We start from the raw sequence: 16,909 nt of genomic DNA, 5'->3' as shown, positions 1-16,909 counted from the left end.
ATTAGTAATTAAGAAAGGAGTTTTAGGAAAAAGTGTTGCTTATACTTATATTATTGAATTTCAAAAACGAGGAATTCCTCATATGCACATGTTATTATTTTTAGATAAAAATGATAAACTTGGTACTCCCGAAATAATAGATGACCTTATAAGTGCAGAAATTTCAAATAAAGACATTTATCTAAATTTATATAGTATTGTAAAACAATTCATGATACATGGTCCTTGTAAAGTACAAAATTTGAAATATTTATTTATGTATGAAGATAAAGACAAGTGTACAAAGAATTTCCCAAAAAAGTTTATGAATAATACTAATTTTCAAACAACAGGATATCCATTATATAAACGAAGAAACGATGGTAGAAAAATAATCTATAAAAATAGAAATTGAAATAGAACAAGTTATTAGAATATGCATTAAATAAAATATCGCATACTATAAAACGATTAGCTATTCATGATAAAGATGAACAATATGTACTGAAACAGTCCGCGATGGGTTAGTACGCGAAGGCGAGGAACTCGTGACTTGAGGTTCGTAAGCCAGGAGATAAGCACATCCAAAGAACGACAATAGACTTTGATTCACCCGATAATATCTATTGAGTGGACAAAAGCCTTCCCTATCCTCTGAAGTGTGGGATCCATCAGAAGAGAGCTGCTCGCGTGTTATTGGAGATGAGTAGGGTATGCCCACTACGCATGTCCCGCACACTTAGGTAAACCACGCAGCTATTAGACTGTTGTGTGAGGTACTACCATCTCACCATGAATCTTTGACCAGATAGCCCCACTTAAGAACAGGGTACTACCATCCTGAACCGGTGACACATCTGAAGGGGGGATGGGAGTGGATGAACAAATAAAGGGTTTTAATTATTAATATATGTATGAATGCCATTCATTTATTCACTTGATGATGATTTATAAGCGATACTGGATCTCAGAGCCTACAGGAGAGGGAGTGGACTGCACGCCTATTCTTCGAGATCCTGGGGCTCATAGAATAATGGGTATGGTGGAAACCAGAGCACGAAGCGAGTACTACTATTCGCATGTTACTTAGTTGAGAGCCAGATCATTAATGCTCTCTGCTGGCTCCGGGGCTCCTTATACACCCGAATCGCATCCTCTCTCCTGTGTTACATACGCGCACGCCATCTACCAGCACATAGGTAGACTATTTACAATTAGCAACTAGCGCCAGTCGGTCGGTAACTTGCCTACGCCAGGCAAGTTATCTATCGCTGCTCTCTTATCTCCGGGCTGGGCCTGCCGTCTCAGTATATTTTGAAAAAGGAAACGAAAAAAAAAATTATAAATGCAATAGTAGAAACTACGTTAACAGCATATTTTAAACTAAACCAAATAGATATTAAAGCAAATACTAGTTCATTATACGTTTGATGAAAAATTAAAACAATGGAACAAAAGAAAACAAAATATTTAACCAATATTAAGCAGAATGTATATAGTCAATCTGAAGGATCAAAAACGTTATTTCATTAGATTGATTCTTTAGAATATAATATAGCATCAATAGTACGTAAATTTTTAAACGAAGTTGCTCCTTTCACATTTACAAGTATCAATTTAATGAAATTTGTATGAAACCGCTATAGCTAAACAGTTGATTAAACAGTTGGAAGATAGAGAATGGGATAGATGTTTAGAAGAAGCAACTTAATTAGAGTTTCCTAGTGCATTATGTGCGTTATTCGCCTTTATTTGTATTCATCATAATCCTATTAACGCAAAAGAATTATATGAAAAATATGAAAATCACTTTTATCACCCTAAATAAGAAAAAAATGTTGGTGAAAATATCGCACTTAATAGAATTGAGAAAAATTTGCAAATAAATATATATTCGTTAAGTGATTTTAATTTACCCGTTATAACCGCATGCATAGAAGAATATAATGATGAAGTAACATTATATAACAAACATGATAAACTAATAAGTTACAAATAAACTTAGAATCTTTAAAAGTTAATCAGAAAAATATATTTAACGAAGTTTTGAAAAGTTTAAATACTAAACATAACAACTGCATTTTTATTGATGGACCAGGAGGAAGTGGAAAAAGTTATTTACTCAATGTTTTGATAGACTATTTAAAATATTTTAATATACCATTTTTATGTAAAGCTTGGACAGGCATTGCTGCAAATTTATTAAATAATGGCGAAACGGTCCATACGACATTTGAACTGCCACCTAATATAACTCAATGCACAACATGTAATGTAAAACCTAACTCAAATGATGATAAAAAATTAAAATATGTGCAAATTATAATATGGGATAAGATATCAATGACATCGAAATTTGCTTTTGAAGCAGTCGATCGTCTTCTTTAAGATATATGTAATGAGAAAAAAATATTTGGTGGTAAAACTATATTAGCGTCTGGAGATTTTAGACAGACATTACCTGTTGTCCGTCATGGTAGTCGTACAGAAGAAACATAGTCATTTATAGATGAATTTCACACGCATGACACTAAATGAAAATCTTCGTATTTTCGACAATGATAATAATTTTAAGCAATGGCTATTAGATGTAGGCAACGGAAAATGTAAAAATTCTTATGAAAAAGAACATCAATTGTTTGAAATTCCTGTCGATATAATAACGGAAGAAAAGGATATTATAACTGAAATTTTCGGACGAGAGACAAGAACAGACGATAAAACGTTGTGATAAAGTTATTTTGGCTCCTAAAAATAGTGATGTAATTTCTATAAATAATGAAATTTTAAACATTGTAGAAGGTCAAGCTGTCAAATACTTAAGCATCGATACAGCAGAAAATGATAATGGAGAAAATTTAAATTTTATGTTACTAACAGAATATTTTAATTCATTAACACCTAATGGACAATGGACTTTCAGCACATAAATTGGTATTAAAATTTGGAACCATTGTAATACCTTTAAGAAATTTAAATATTAATAAAGGTCTTTGTAATGGGACGAGGTTAGCTGATAAAAAATTGTTAAAATATTCAATTCAAGCAGAAATTTTGACAGAAAAACATGTTGGAAAATTGGTTTGAATACCAAGAATTCATTTATTATCTTCTAAAGAAGAAATACCATTTAATATGCAACGAAAACAATTTTCTTCGAGATTAGGTTTCGCAATGGCAATAAATAAATTAAAAGGACAATCATATAATGTTGGGTATTAACGAGCAGATGTCTGCTCGCTAGAGACGGCAGGTCCAACACAGAGCTACGCGGCTCAACGCTCTCCTCTCTATGCCGCGAGACAGCCAGTTCTGACGTCGCTGTCCGACGGCGGCGCTCAATTCGCCTTATGCACTCGAGCGGTCAACACGCGTTTTAGTTTGTCTGTTCGATTACTTTTTATGTACTAATTATATTCTCATACAATAGCTTGACTACGTTTGTATCATCAGTAGATGATTAACTTAAGGTGTTATCAATTAATAGTGTTTTATTGTGAAATCCTGTGTACACGTTATTTCTCCCCAAGCATGCATGGTCCTAGCACGATTAAGTCTCAACATATAACAAAGTTGGTATTTACTTGCCATCACCAGTTTTTAGTCATGGTCAATTATACGTTGCTCTTTCAAGGGTAATGCACGGACAAAATTTAAAAGTGTCATTACTCAACAATGCTATAATAAAATTACTAAATACAAAAAATAAAAATAAAATTTTCACTAAAAATATAGTATAAAAGGAAATTTTGTAATTCATTAGAATTATTATAGCTCATACTCGGCAGCAGCATATTAGTATATGTAGCGCTGGTATTCGTAACGATATTTTATAAAATCCGGCAGCAGCATCTAATAGATGCAGCGCTGGAATTCATAACAAAATCATATAATAATCGGCAGCAGTATAGAAATAAAGGCAGCGCTAGAATATATAACGATATAATATAAGAACCGGCAGCAGCATTTATGAAATGCAGCGCTGAAATGCACAACACAATAATATAATAATAATTAACAGCATCATATTAATGATAATAAGTATGCCGCTATCATATATCACAATATAATGCGAATACTGCCGATACAATATAAAAAAAATATGACTCTCAAAAAAATTCCTTACCAGCACGTCCACGCCGTGAAAGTCGGGCAACGAAATAACGTTGGTTAACGTTGGAAGGGAAAACTACGAAAGCGTTAAAATCAATGTGCAGGTAATGGCTTATAAAATTTTTCTAATATTTATATATAGTATATATCTGATATGTATATGCAGTCTACACATGCACAACTTTGTATATAAATAGCCAGGACAGTTCTTTTATATCTCAGTCTGTTCTTGCCCTTTGAAGCGGTGAGGGCAATAAAACATGAAAATATTTCAAAAATATAATTTCTATATATTTTTAATTTACTTTTCCTTCGGAAGGATAAAATACGTGATTTTATAACTATAGTGGACGGAACATTAGCAAGTCAGTTTGGACTACACCAATTTCCATATTGCCCGAAGTTTGGAGTGCAATAACTGATTGAATGGAAAAGCTGTGCAGTTTATGCTTTGTACTATTAGGTTAAGTGTAGATGTATACTGTTTCACATTAGAACTTTTTGTAAGACGGCAATCGGTGAGATGAATCTGAAATTGTTACTTTTAAGTAGATATTGTTACATATGTAAACCTCTTTTACAGTGCGCGCACTGTAAAAGAGGTTCACATGAGATGCGACTTACAAAAAGGTCACTCTAGTACTTATAAAATTAAGAATATAGATAGTGTTACACTGAAAGACTTGTGAACCAGAGAAATGGAGCAAAAGTGTTCATGCTTAATATAATGTATATGATATAATAGTGTGACCCTGAAGGACCGGAAGACTGGAGAACCGAAGAAAAAGTGGTTATGCTTAATATAATGTATAATATATAAAATATAATACATAATTGTATTCGTAAGTTTCATCTTTCAATTGTTTTTAAAATGTCGTCGTGTCAGTCGCTTTGTTTTTCCTCGCCATCCTGCACGTGTGATTAAATAATATACGCAGTTATAATTTTACGTTATTTATATCTGTTTTTATCTACAATTTCGAAAATGCCGTTTCACGGAAATGAGGCGAATTTAAGAGCAATGCGCGCGTTGTGGCAGAGAGAAGACAGCTTTGCTCAAATCGCGCAATATTTTAACTGTACGACGATGACAGTGCGAAATTGGATACAAAGATTTGAAGAAGAAGATACGAATAATCCAGCTAGTGATTTAAGAAGAGTTCGTGTATAAATCCATCTCAATCTTCTTATCTATTTTAGCCTCTTTCTTATTTAAAACAGCTTTATATTTTATATTGCTTAACTATTATATACCTGCAATATAAGCAAGAAAAATCAGTCTATAGACTACAATGCACACTCAATTTACAAATTTATAAGTTTATTTTATTTATTTTTAACGTTATACTCATCAAAAGAAGTATCCGTCATACAAAGTCTTATTGGAGCTGGATATCAGGCGATGGAGCAGGTGAACTAGTTTCTATAGACAGAAGACTTAATGCCGAACTGCACGTGCAGCTGCTAAACAATCATCTACTGCCTGAAATCAATGCTTGTTACCCTGAAAAGATATCGTGCATGTCATCAAAGACAACAGTATTGTGCACAGAGCCCACATAGTCAATCAGTGTTATGATGATCACCCAAGGATTCAACGATTGAATCATCCACTAAGGTCACCAGACTTAAATTATATTGAAAATATGCGGGCAAGGATGGTAAAAGACTGGAAACCAGTGAATGCTGTAAACGAAAACTAACTGTGACGAGACACGAGTCTCGCACATGTAAGGCGACCGCAATAAACACGGCATGCGCAGCGAGCGCGCGCGCAACGAAAGGCGAGGCCGCACGAGCGCGGAGCGCGGCAGCCGGCGAGCGACTCAGCGACGACGCGCTAGGTGGCGCGAGCGGCGTACGCGGTGCGCTGTGAACGCACCCATACATATCCGCGCCGCGCGCCTTTATAAGGCGGATCGCGCGGCACGATAAGCAGTTCTACTCGAGCTCCACTCCAGGTAGCATCGTGCGCACACGTTACTACAGGGAACAGCGAGAGATAGATCTGCGCCGACGAAGTCACCTCGTGAGCACACGTGACGATTTGGTAGACGAACCGAAACCCGAAACTCCGAATTGCCGTCGTGAGCACACGAGACAACCCGGAACACCCGAGCGACATCGAGCCTCGTCTAAGTGAGCACACGTGACGATACCCGGTGCCACCGTAAAAATCCTAACCGACAAAGTCAGCCCTACGCCGACATCTCACGACTCGCTTTATCTCGGTGCGCACACAGGATAAAGAGAGGAACGAGACGAGCGACGAAGATCTGTGAAGCTGTGCGCACACGACTCCACAAATCCGAGGGATAACCTCAAAACCCCTGCACTATCCCGGCCGTTACTGTGCGCACACAGAGCGGTCGAGATCGTTGTTGCGCGACACATTCGGATCTATGTAGACGTGCGCACACGACTCCACCGTACCGAATGAATTCCTAACCTCAAAACCCGCCATCGATCCGTCATACCGCCACCGTACCGAAGCACCGTAGCCGCAAACACCGAATCATTCTTGTAACGAAATCGCGTACATATTCTTATAAATTGTTAACCGCGTTAGTTTAAACAATTCTATTTGTAAAGGCGAAATATTTTTAACAAGACGCATAATTGATTTCTGTTTCAGCCGGGATTTAACTTCTGATTCCAAATTGCTATTCTTTACTTAAGAAATATATTTGTTATTATTAAAAATATAAAAACAGTTTTTTTTCTTACCCCTTTCCCCTATCCAGATCCTGGAACCGACTGATTATCCAGTCTCCCGGGGTAAGTTGAACCGTTACACAACTAATGGCAGCAGTTCAGCAAAGTTGGCAAGATTTGACAAATGTTCAAGAATATTTCCTTAAACTGACCAACTCAATGCCACGTCGCATGCAAAGAGTCATTGCTGCAAGAGGAAGCTACACTAAGTATTAATAAATAAGGTAAAATATCATAATTATAGTATATAATACCTAATCCTCTCTTTAATAAATGATGGCCTTTGTTGTGAAGCCTTTAATACGTGATTCTGATTGGCTGCTGGTTGGTTGCCTAGCCAACGAGATTAGAACCGCGCTTTAAATTCATAACCCTCAAAACAGTCATAACCCTCGTAGAAATGTTTGAAGTGTTTAAAATAAAATGTGGAAACCTTGATAACAGATAAAATATATGTAATATAACTAGCAAGAAATTTTAGTCAAAATTAATCATTACCAAGAGTGTGTAGTATTACAACATGTGTATTGAAAAGTGGCACCATAACCCTATTTGAAGTAGTAATAAAGTGTGTGAATATTATTTAGTTTTTTTTTAAATGTCAGTGAGAAGTTCAATTAAAAGAATAAAGAGTTTGAAGATATACTGTGTCTCTGTGCCCAAAGTCGCCATCGGCGAGGTTTAAGAGGTAAAATTGAAGAAAAGTTCAGTATCCGAGTCAGTAAGTTTAAGTCTAACATTATACAATGCTCTTTGAATTGTAAAAAGGCTACTAGATAACTAAAATATGACACTGCCAGTTTCTATGTTACCTAGAAATATGCGAATTTTTTAATTGAGCAGGTCAAATTTTACTTATAGCCAGTTACGCAGAAACTACTGTCTCTAGCAATTTTGTATTTCTGGTTTCTAGCATATTTTTACACGGAGAAAGTGATAAATGTTTTAGCTTTTTTGTCAACGTATTAGGTAATTAGAATTTTGACTTTTAATAGTTGTGAGAGATTTTGAGACCGATACCTGTTTTTCGATTTTTGCATTTATTCTCATTCAAAAACTAACAGGTCTAGAGAGCTTATATTCTGCATATAGATTTCTTTTGTGATTGTGAAAAGATATTTAAAGTTGAATCGACCTTAACCGAAAAACTTCTGATTTCGACTCCGACACTGATGTTAATGCAAACTCATGCTATACGACTAAATAATTATCATGGGTGTTGTAGTCGAACACAAAAGTATTTAAGTTAACGTTGATTTAACTTTAAATATTTTTCCACAATCACAAAAGAAATCTATATGCAAAATATGAGCTTTCTAGACCTGTTAGTTTTTGAATGAGAAAATGCAAAAATGGAGAAACAGGTATCGGTCTCAAAATCTCTCACAACTGTTAAAAGTCAAAATTCTAATTAATTCCTTGACAAAAAAGATAAAATACTTATCACTTTCTTCATGTAAAAATAACCAGAAATACAATGTGCTAGAGATGGTAGTTTCTGTGTAACTGTCTATAAGCAAAATTTGATACGCTAAATTAAAAAATTCATATGGGCCTCGATGTGAAAATATGAATGAAAACAGTTAAATCATAATCATGTAGGTTACATGTTTTCTGGGTAGCATAGTAAGTATCTGTGTAAAATTTCAGTTGTATAGCTTTTTTATAATGCAAATAAATGGCATTGTAATGATAGACAAACTCACTGACTCTTATACTGAACTTTTCTTCAAATTCATTATTCAAACCAATGATGACGACATTGAGCATTGTTAATATATTTATTAAAAAATAGTTTTGAGGGATTTATTACCATATTACATGCTTATAAAATATTAGCAGATGTCAGTGTGCCGCCCAACACTAATGGTAGATTTTCTACCAGTGTTCATTCCTAGTATCATAAAAATATAATTGTTAACACGAATCATTTTTCTTTTGATATAGATGTTGGATCAACTTTTGTAAACACGTTCACTATTGGATTTTATATTTATCTAGATGACTTGTATATATTTATGAAGATTCAAAACTAGTTTATTTGTAAGGTTCAAAATGGCACTTATATGAATGTCCAAAATGCGTTTAAACCCAAATACTCGGCACACTATAAAAAATGGTTTAATTATAAGCTTCTGATATCTGTAGTAAGCAGGCAACATAAGACCATTGTTCACTTATTTTTTGATAGAAATTGTATGCAGTGCTTTTAGATGATGACCAACTTGTGAGAAAGTTTATTGTAAATAGAGCTTCCATAAAAGACAAGCACTTTGCGCACCAAACACCTAAAATTACTTTTAAAATATGTATGACAACTTGCTATGCCCGGTGGTGAGTATAGCTCATTAATTTTTAATTATCTGACAAACAATATATTTATGTAAATATAACAAGTGTTAATTTTTTATTTATGCATCGAATGAAAAACTATTCAATACTTTTGGTACCAAGCTTAGATCACGCTATTATAGCAACGCAAGGTATTGTTGAAAAGTAAAGCAAAGATGAATTTTTAGATCTTAGGCACCAATGGAAAGAAAAGAAACGAACTACAATAGAGAATCAGTTAAAGACTTTGGGGGCAAGTTTTAATTGATCGAGAGAATATTTTACCATGAGCACGGTGTGATTACTACAAAAACAGATTTTGAAGTACCTGGTTATGACAGAAAAGTAACTTTTCATTCAAGTAAGTAATAAAGTAATAGTTTATATGCATGCTTGTACAAGTACCAGAATCAGTTTAACCTTGCTATTAAAATCCTAGGTGAAACATTGAAACTAAGCAACAACAAGGCCAGATACTCTATTGGAAAATGTAGTTCTTGCTGTTAATTCAGATGATGATCGTTATAGTCAGTTAATTGGGCAACAAGTAAAATACCCTCTAAAAGATGCTTATTTACCTGTGATAGTTGATGCATGTATAAAACGGATTTTGATACAGCTATGTTTCTAAACTTTCAATTATATACTTATTACTTATAACTTTTCCTACATAATGAGCAGCCAATGAAGTACTCTCAGATGATTTAGATTTTAGATTTATATTTTATTTATTTATTTTGCTGTACAATGTGTTGTACAAAATTTTATGAAAAATAAATACGTAGTAAAGTAATAAATTATGATGTTGAATGATGTGAGACTAAGATGACTGGAAATAATAAGCTATGTGTTTTCAAGGGTGAAAAAGTAGTGTCTGGCTTGTTTCTTGAAGTGTGTAATGGATCTATTGTCGCGGAACTGTGAAGGTAGTGTATTCCATAGGTATGAGGCGCTTATGTGGAATGAGTTCCTCAGCGTCTCTGTAGCGAAGGTTGGGATGTCCAGAGGTGTCACCTCACCCCTGACAGGACGAAGTGCGACCTGGAAGTCAAAATAGGCAGTGATGTATGATGGTACCGCTGTGTTGAAAAGTTTTCTTAGAAAGCAAGCCATGAAGTACTTCCTACGTCCGGCGGTGGTAAGCCACTGCAACTCGCGTCTGTAAGGGGTGATGTGCTTGTCCCTTCTTACACCACAGATGTAACGGATTCCCGTGTTCACTAATCTCTGCAGTTTAGTGTCCGGTTCTTGCGTTAGGTCACAGTATACTAGCGAGCAATAGTCTATTATTGGAAAAAGAAGCGCTTGCACGAGATGTTTGCGCAGATTATGAGTGGTGCTTTTTCTGAAGAAGTATAGTCTATACATTAGAGAGTGAGCATGCTTACACAATTGTGTGACATGCTCTTTCCAGGTTAATTTAGAATCAAGCTCCACCCCTAGACTGCGCACAGATGATTCGTAGCTGACCCGGGCTCCCCCTATATTCATAGAGGTATTAGCTACAGATGGTAAAGCATTTATGTATTAGGGGGAACCCTGTACAATCGCTTTGGTTTTGAGAACATTTAGCTTAAGATGATTTAGCGCAGCCCAACCCGCTATCCTATCGGCAGTAGCACTCATCTTCGCGGAACAAGAATCGAGCTCCTCAAGGTGGCATTGGCTGTAGATCTGCAAGTCATCCGCAGTACGGCTCTGGCAGCAATTCTAGCTCGGGAGCAGAGAGCTATTCAACGCGCAGAAGCCGCCGCACAATAAAATCACGTTCGGGTAGCGAGTGTTACGAGTCGTCCGATAGGAACAAGGTTAATTTAGTCGCGCGTGCTACTGCAGTGGAGATGAGTTCCATGATCGCGAAAAATAAATTGAATTAACAAATCTAGAGACGTTAAAATGAGACACGAAGTAGTCAAGATCTGCGACAAATGCTGTATCGGACGACGATTCTTACGACGAGTCGGACGATTCGGACGACGAGTCCGCGGAGATCCTCGAGCCTTGCTACATGGAAAAGGGCACAGCGAGCCAAAATAAAAACCACGGGAGCGCGACTATTAGGCGTATGACGTTTCACCAAGCGGTTAACTATATTCCATATTTTGGCGGGGATCCGAATAGTGTAAATTTGTTTTGTAACGCAGTGCGAGAAGTTCTGGTAACATACGGCCCGGAGCACGAATGTTTTCTGTTATTACACATTGCTAACCGACTAAAAGGCAAGGCCACGGAAGGCTACCGGGCTAGCTACAGCTCGGTCGAAGCACTCTTACGCGACTTAACACTGCATTATGCTAACATTGGTATCGCTGATCAAATTTACAACGAAATTCGCACGGTCGAGCAAAATCCGGGAGAATCCGCCGGAGAGTACGGACTATGGATCGGCAAGCTTTACAATCGGCTACGCACGATCGTCGGGTCGGCGCCGGATCTGTCAACCGCGGATAGAGAGTCAAGGTTACGCCAAGCGGAGCAGGACGTTCTTGAGCAATTTTTATTTGGCCTAAAACCGCCGCTCGACCATCTGGTCCGCAGCAAGCAACCTCAAAATATAGACGTTGCAATAAGATTCGCAATAGAATTCGAAGGAAAGCGTAACGCTAGGGTAGCAACATTTAGCGCAAGCCCGATTGTAAAACTTGCGGCTCAAGTACGTCTGGCGATTGCTACAGAGATCAAACTTATCGAAGCGCCCGCCTACTGTCAGACGAACCCGGGCACGGCAGTTCCGGCGTACCAGAGTGCGGAAAATAAATTGCAATTCGAACACCCATACGCTCATAGAATATCGCATCCTGATTAGCCATGCGGCCAAAAAGATAATTAAGCGACCGCATTATACTCGAGTTAGCGGCACCCGGCGTAGGCAAAACGATAATGGCAACGTGGACGAAAATCAGAATAAGAACGATAATAAGAGCAATCCTAATAGCGATAGCCGCGATAACCGCGATGATGAAAAGCGAAAGATTCTTGCTGGCCGGCAGACAACCGCCGATCGTGAACGTATCTTGCCCCCAGTTGAGGAAGAGGCAAGGAAAATTTTACGCGGATTCAGGAGCCGATATTTCAGTAGTAAAAAAGAGCGAATTAGCCCCGTGCTATCCATTTGACGCGAGCCGTATTATAAAAATCCAGGGAGTTACACCTGGATGTTCGTACACGTTGGGGGAGGCAATCGTCAAGCTTCACGGGCTGGAGTGTAAAGTCCACATAGTGCCAGATGATTTCCCGGTAGAAAATTCGGGGATAATCGGCTGGGACATAACAGACGCACATAAAGGATGTGTCCACGCTTCAAGCCAAAGTTTAAAGTTAGGCGGAGAAAATTTGCCCTTCGATACGGACGAAAAAGTTACTATACCCCCAAGGGTAAAAATGATAATACTAAAATGCTTAATCGACGCTAATTTATCTGTTGAACCTAAAAAATGTCAATTTCTAAAGAAAGAAGCTCATGTGCTCGGACATATAGTCGGGGGCGGAAAGATAAAGACAGACCCGGAAAAAGTAAAAGCAATGGCCGAGTACTCGGTACCGACCAATGCTCATAAGCTGAAGCAGGCTCTAGGTCTATTCAGACTACCGAAGGTTCATTCAGAATTTCTCGAAAATTGCGTATCCCTTATATTCTCTCCTTCGGAAGGATGTCGAGTTTATTTGGGGGGAAGAGCAGCAGGCTGCCTTCAACGAGCTGTCGAAATTAATGGCGGAAGAGCCCGTGCTGAAAACGCCGGATCTTTCTCAGCCGTTTATTATTGCGGCAAAATTCGTTTTGAATGTATTCTAACTAACGTAACGCTAAAAAGAAGGGAGAAGAACAAATACTTCTTACCTAAAACCGAGCGTGAACGTGTGCGAAAAATTTTGTCGCAAGCAATTGAATTTTGCACGTTATCAAAGAAAGCAGTTCAAATCGCGGAAGAAGAAATGTCATTAAGCGAATCGGAATCAAGCTCGCCAGCTGCTTCAGTAATTTCAGAATTGTCAACAAGCTCAAGCGAAAACATAATTTTGCCGCAAGATTTCCGAAAATTCATTAAGTACGTAGAACCCGCGAGCCGCAATTTACGTAGCTCGAATGCTTCACAAAGCCAAAAGTTATGCAAGTCGTTCGATCCGAGTGATTCAAGCAATAGCGATTCCGATAAGCCTGTTTCACCATTCGGCAAAGCGCGAGAAAATTCCGAGCCACTACAAACGTTCACTTTCAATAAAGTCCCATCGTTAGGGAGCAACACGTCGCTAAATGCATCGCTTGAAAAAAATAAATTAGATCCGACGGAACTTGACGCCGCCGCAGAGCTTTCTCAAGTCGCAGCGTGCGAAAGTCCTCTGGCGATGCTAGAAGATTCCGCGAAGCAAACAGAGTCAGGAGCTCGCGAAGAAAGGGTCGAGAAAAAGAAACTCGATGTCGACGCGATATCACCAAGCTTACTCGCAGCATGGCCGTGGTCAGGCGCTAATCGTAAGGCGAAACTAGCCGTGAATTTCGAGAGGCGAGATATTAAGGGGAAAGAAGGCCTACGGTGCGAAATTTACGAGCGAGAATCATCCGTCGCTGCAAAATCCGAGACTACTAAGAATCAGCGCAAGCCGCGGAAAGCAACACCAAGTCAGGCGGACCGATGTAACGCGAGCTCCAGCGAGTGCGACGACGCACAGGCTGAAGAAGCAAGAGTCGCTGATAAAGCTTCTGATAAGACACGTGTGCGCGAAGAATCTCTGAACCGTCCGAAGCCCAGAATAATTGAAAACATATCGGCCTCTCCCGGATTGAGACTTCACAAAATCGCTGATCGGGGTATGTCTCCCGATTTTGAGGATATCGGTCCACCGGAAAACTTTGACGATATTCCCAGAAAGTACGAAAGGAAAGTAGAATCATCGGACGTAGACTCCTCCGCTAGCTCGAGAAAACCCTCTAATACAAACATACCTGCGTAAGAAGCGCTGTGCCGAGCCACGCGCCACACTTAGACGATCGGGTGATATACCGGGATTTCCACCAGGCTTGTTTTTTTCGCTTTTAAAACTGTCGGGCCTCGACTTATCAGCGTTGCAATTAAGATAACTTTTAGCTTCCTCACCTCTGTTAAAATCGTGCGGTGAACCGGAGGAAACAGAACGAATTTTAGAATCAGAATCAGAATATGGAAATGTAGACTGCGCGTTTTTTTTCGCTAACATGTTTGACACAGATATATGCATACACTTCAAACCCCCGAAAGGTGTACGTACATTTCTGCATATAATTGTAAGGAATCCTAAAAAACAAATTCATTTAAATCTTAGAGGCTGCCACTTGAAAGCACAGTGGAGCGCCCTCGAGACGACCCTTCTTCGGATAACGGTGAGAACGCGGGCTCAAAATCGCCGATCCTAGGTAAAAATAAACGAGCGCTGTAGAAACAATCCAAGCCGGCAAACACCCCGAGGTTAAGAAAATGTCTATTAATGTCAGCCCACCTCAGTCCCCGCCCGTCAACACTCCTAGTATCACAAGCAAGCTGAGCGCGGACGCACCATTATCAGTAGACTCACAGCTGACAGGGGGGATAAGTGGCGCCAGCGCTGGCGAGAACGCTGAGCAGAGCAATATTGCAAAAGCGCAGGCAGCGATCGAGGCCGCTGTAGCCAACAACAAACTAAAGCGTTGCGTTGTCGCTAGGGCTAGACAGCCTCGGGAAAAGCCCCCTTGGGCGATACCAGAGGTACAGGAACCACCACTTTTTGTTCACTTACAAGCGCTGAATGAACACCCGTTCTGCTTCCAAGAAAACCTATTGTATCTGGTATCCGCCGACAATTACCTAGAATCCAAAGTACAAAACGCTTTAGTAGAACTCGGGTATTTAAACATAGAAGTGATTTTAGAAAAAGCCTGTAAGCTAGGCGAAGTAAATATCACAGAGCATAAGGGTTTTAACTTAATCGGCCTATATATTAAAGAATATATCGATACGCGCCCACTAAAATCAGATATCCTTAAATGCTTAAAAGTCCTAAAAAACGTTTTATTAAAAAAAGAGATACGAAGCCCAGCGATAATTCGAGACTTAGAGCTTTTGACACTGTCGGAATGGATAAATTTTACGGAGCTTTTTGATTCCGTTTTTATGAACAAACCGTTAGTAGCTATATTATACAAAAACAATCTACCGGTTCCACCCGTAAGAGATCGCATTAAGTTAATTCGCGAATATCATGAGGTGGCCATCGGCGGCCACCGTGGTAGAACAAAAACTTTCAGTAGAATAGCTGCAAATTTTTATTGGAAAAACATGAGAGACGACGTAAATCAGTTTGTTGCTCGATACGCAACCTGCATAGGTAACAAATTGATTTGTGTTAAAACGCGTCAACCGCTGCTAATCAGTAACACGCCGAGTTTGCCATTCGCTCAGATAGTAATAGACTTCTATGAGCCGCTGGAAACAACAGAGCGTAGTAACAAATATATTCTATCAATTCAAGACATGCTATCGAAGTATATTATTCTAGTCCCTACTAAGCACGCGAATGCAACAGAGGTCGCCCGCGCTTTGACAGAAGGAGTAATCTGCGTATTCGGGCCGCCGGCAGCGATGCTGACGGACCAGGGAACGCACTTCCAAAATAAAGTACTAGCAACCCTTGCAAAAATTTTTGGAATAGACAAATTCAGCACGACGGCCTACCATCCTCAATCCAATGGATCGATTGAAAAGATGCACCACACATTAACTGAATATCTTCGTAAATATGTGAAAATCGCGTCCGAGTGGGATGAGAGAACGGCAATATGTCAGCATGCCTATACCACCGAGCACGAGAGCACGCGGTACACACCGCACGAAATCGTGTTCGGCGTAAAACTGCGTACGCCGTCTAGTTTTCCCCTCGGTAGCGACAAAATCTCATATAATGACTATATTAAAAATATGGTAGCAAATTTAACCGATCTACAAACAGCCGCGGCGTTGAACTTAGTACAATCTAAATATCGTTCCAAATTGTATTATGATCGACAGTTAAACGCGAAACATTTTCGCGAGGGTGAGGCAGTATTTCTTTTAAATGAACCTAAGAAAGGCAAGTTCAGCACAGAGTACCGAGGCCCTTTTGAAATCATAAGCATTAATAGAAACACTAATAATATCATGATACAGCATGACAGAACAACCAAAACAGTGCACGCTAATAAATTGAAAAGGCCATGTGAAATTGCGAAACTGGCTGCCGAATCATCCTGCGATCCCGAAGAATAAGCGTTTTTTTTTTTTGCACGACACCGGACATGCCGCGCAAAAGAGGAACAAAAAAAACGGGTAAATTACTAACATTTGAACAATCGTGACGCGTGTCGTATTCCGCCGGAGAGCCGAGCATTCGCAATTAGCTAAATTGTAAACAAGGTTGCATAATAAATTTTCAGATGTATCTGCGCAGCAGCAGCGCTAGAAGAGCAGACAGATCCATGTTCTAGATAAAAATTTAGGCTTACTTACAGAAAAAATCGCGCCATTAGCTACATCGAGTACTGATTGGAAAATTATACAAAAAATTGATTTAACACCGTATTTTAGAGCAAGCGCAGAACTACCTAGTCGCATAGCCAAATTCGGCAGGGCGTGTGGGTGGAGATGCGCAAATGAAAATTTATTTGAGGAAGCGACAGCAGCGGCACGTCAGGCCGAAAGAGTATTAGATCTATTGCCCGTTCACAGCCCAGCAGAAGAGCCGCGCCGTGCCCGCCGATCCCTGTTGCCATTCGTTGGCACTCTGC

The 16,909-nt window shown here is 39.0% G+C and overlaps 1 protein-coding gene across 19 annotated transcripts in view; it reads left to right on the top strand.

Moving 5' to 3' along the window:
• LOC100113758 (AP-3 complex subunit mu-1) overlaps nt 1-16,909 on the top strand; it is an 835,720-nt gene that overhangs the window by 141,112 nt on the left and 677,699 nt on the right. Inside the window, exon 3 of one of the 19 annotated variants that reach the window (XM_032601274.1) lies at nt 6,728-7,031. The exons of the other annotated variants lie outside the window; for them this stretch is intronic. The gene's annotated coding sequence lies outside the window, so the exon portion shown is untranslated. The remainder of the gene's footprint in view (nt 1-6,727; nt 7,032-16,909) is intronic. 19 annotated transcript variants of the gene reach the window in all.

The sequence above is a fragment of the Nasonia vitripennis genome, assembly GCF_009193385.2.
Source record: "Nasonia vitripennis strain AsymCx chromosome 1 unlocalized genomic scaffold, Nvit_psr_1.1 chr1_random0004, whole genome shotgun sequence".
NCBI classification, from domain to species: domain Eukaryota; kingdom Metazoa; phylum Arthropoda; class Insecta; order Hymenoptera; family Pteromalidae; genus Nasonia; species Nasonia vitripennis.
Note: the sequence above shows the minus strand (reverse complement) of the source record. Positions and strands in the feature narration are given on the sequence as shown.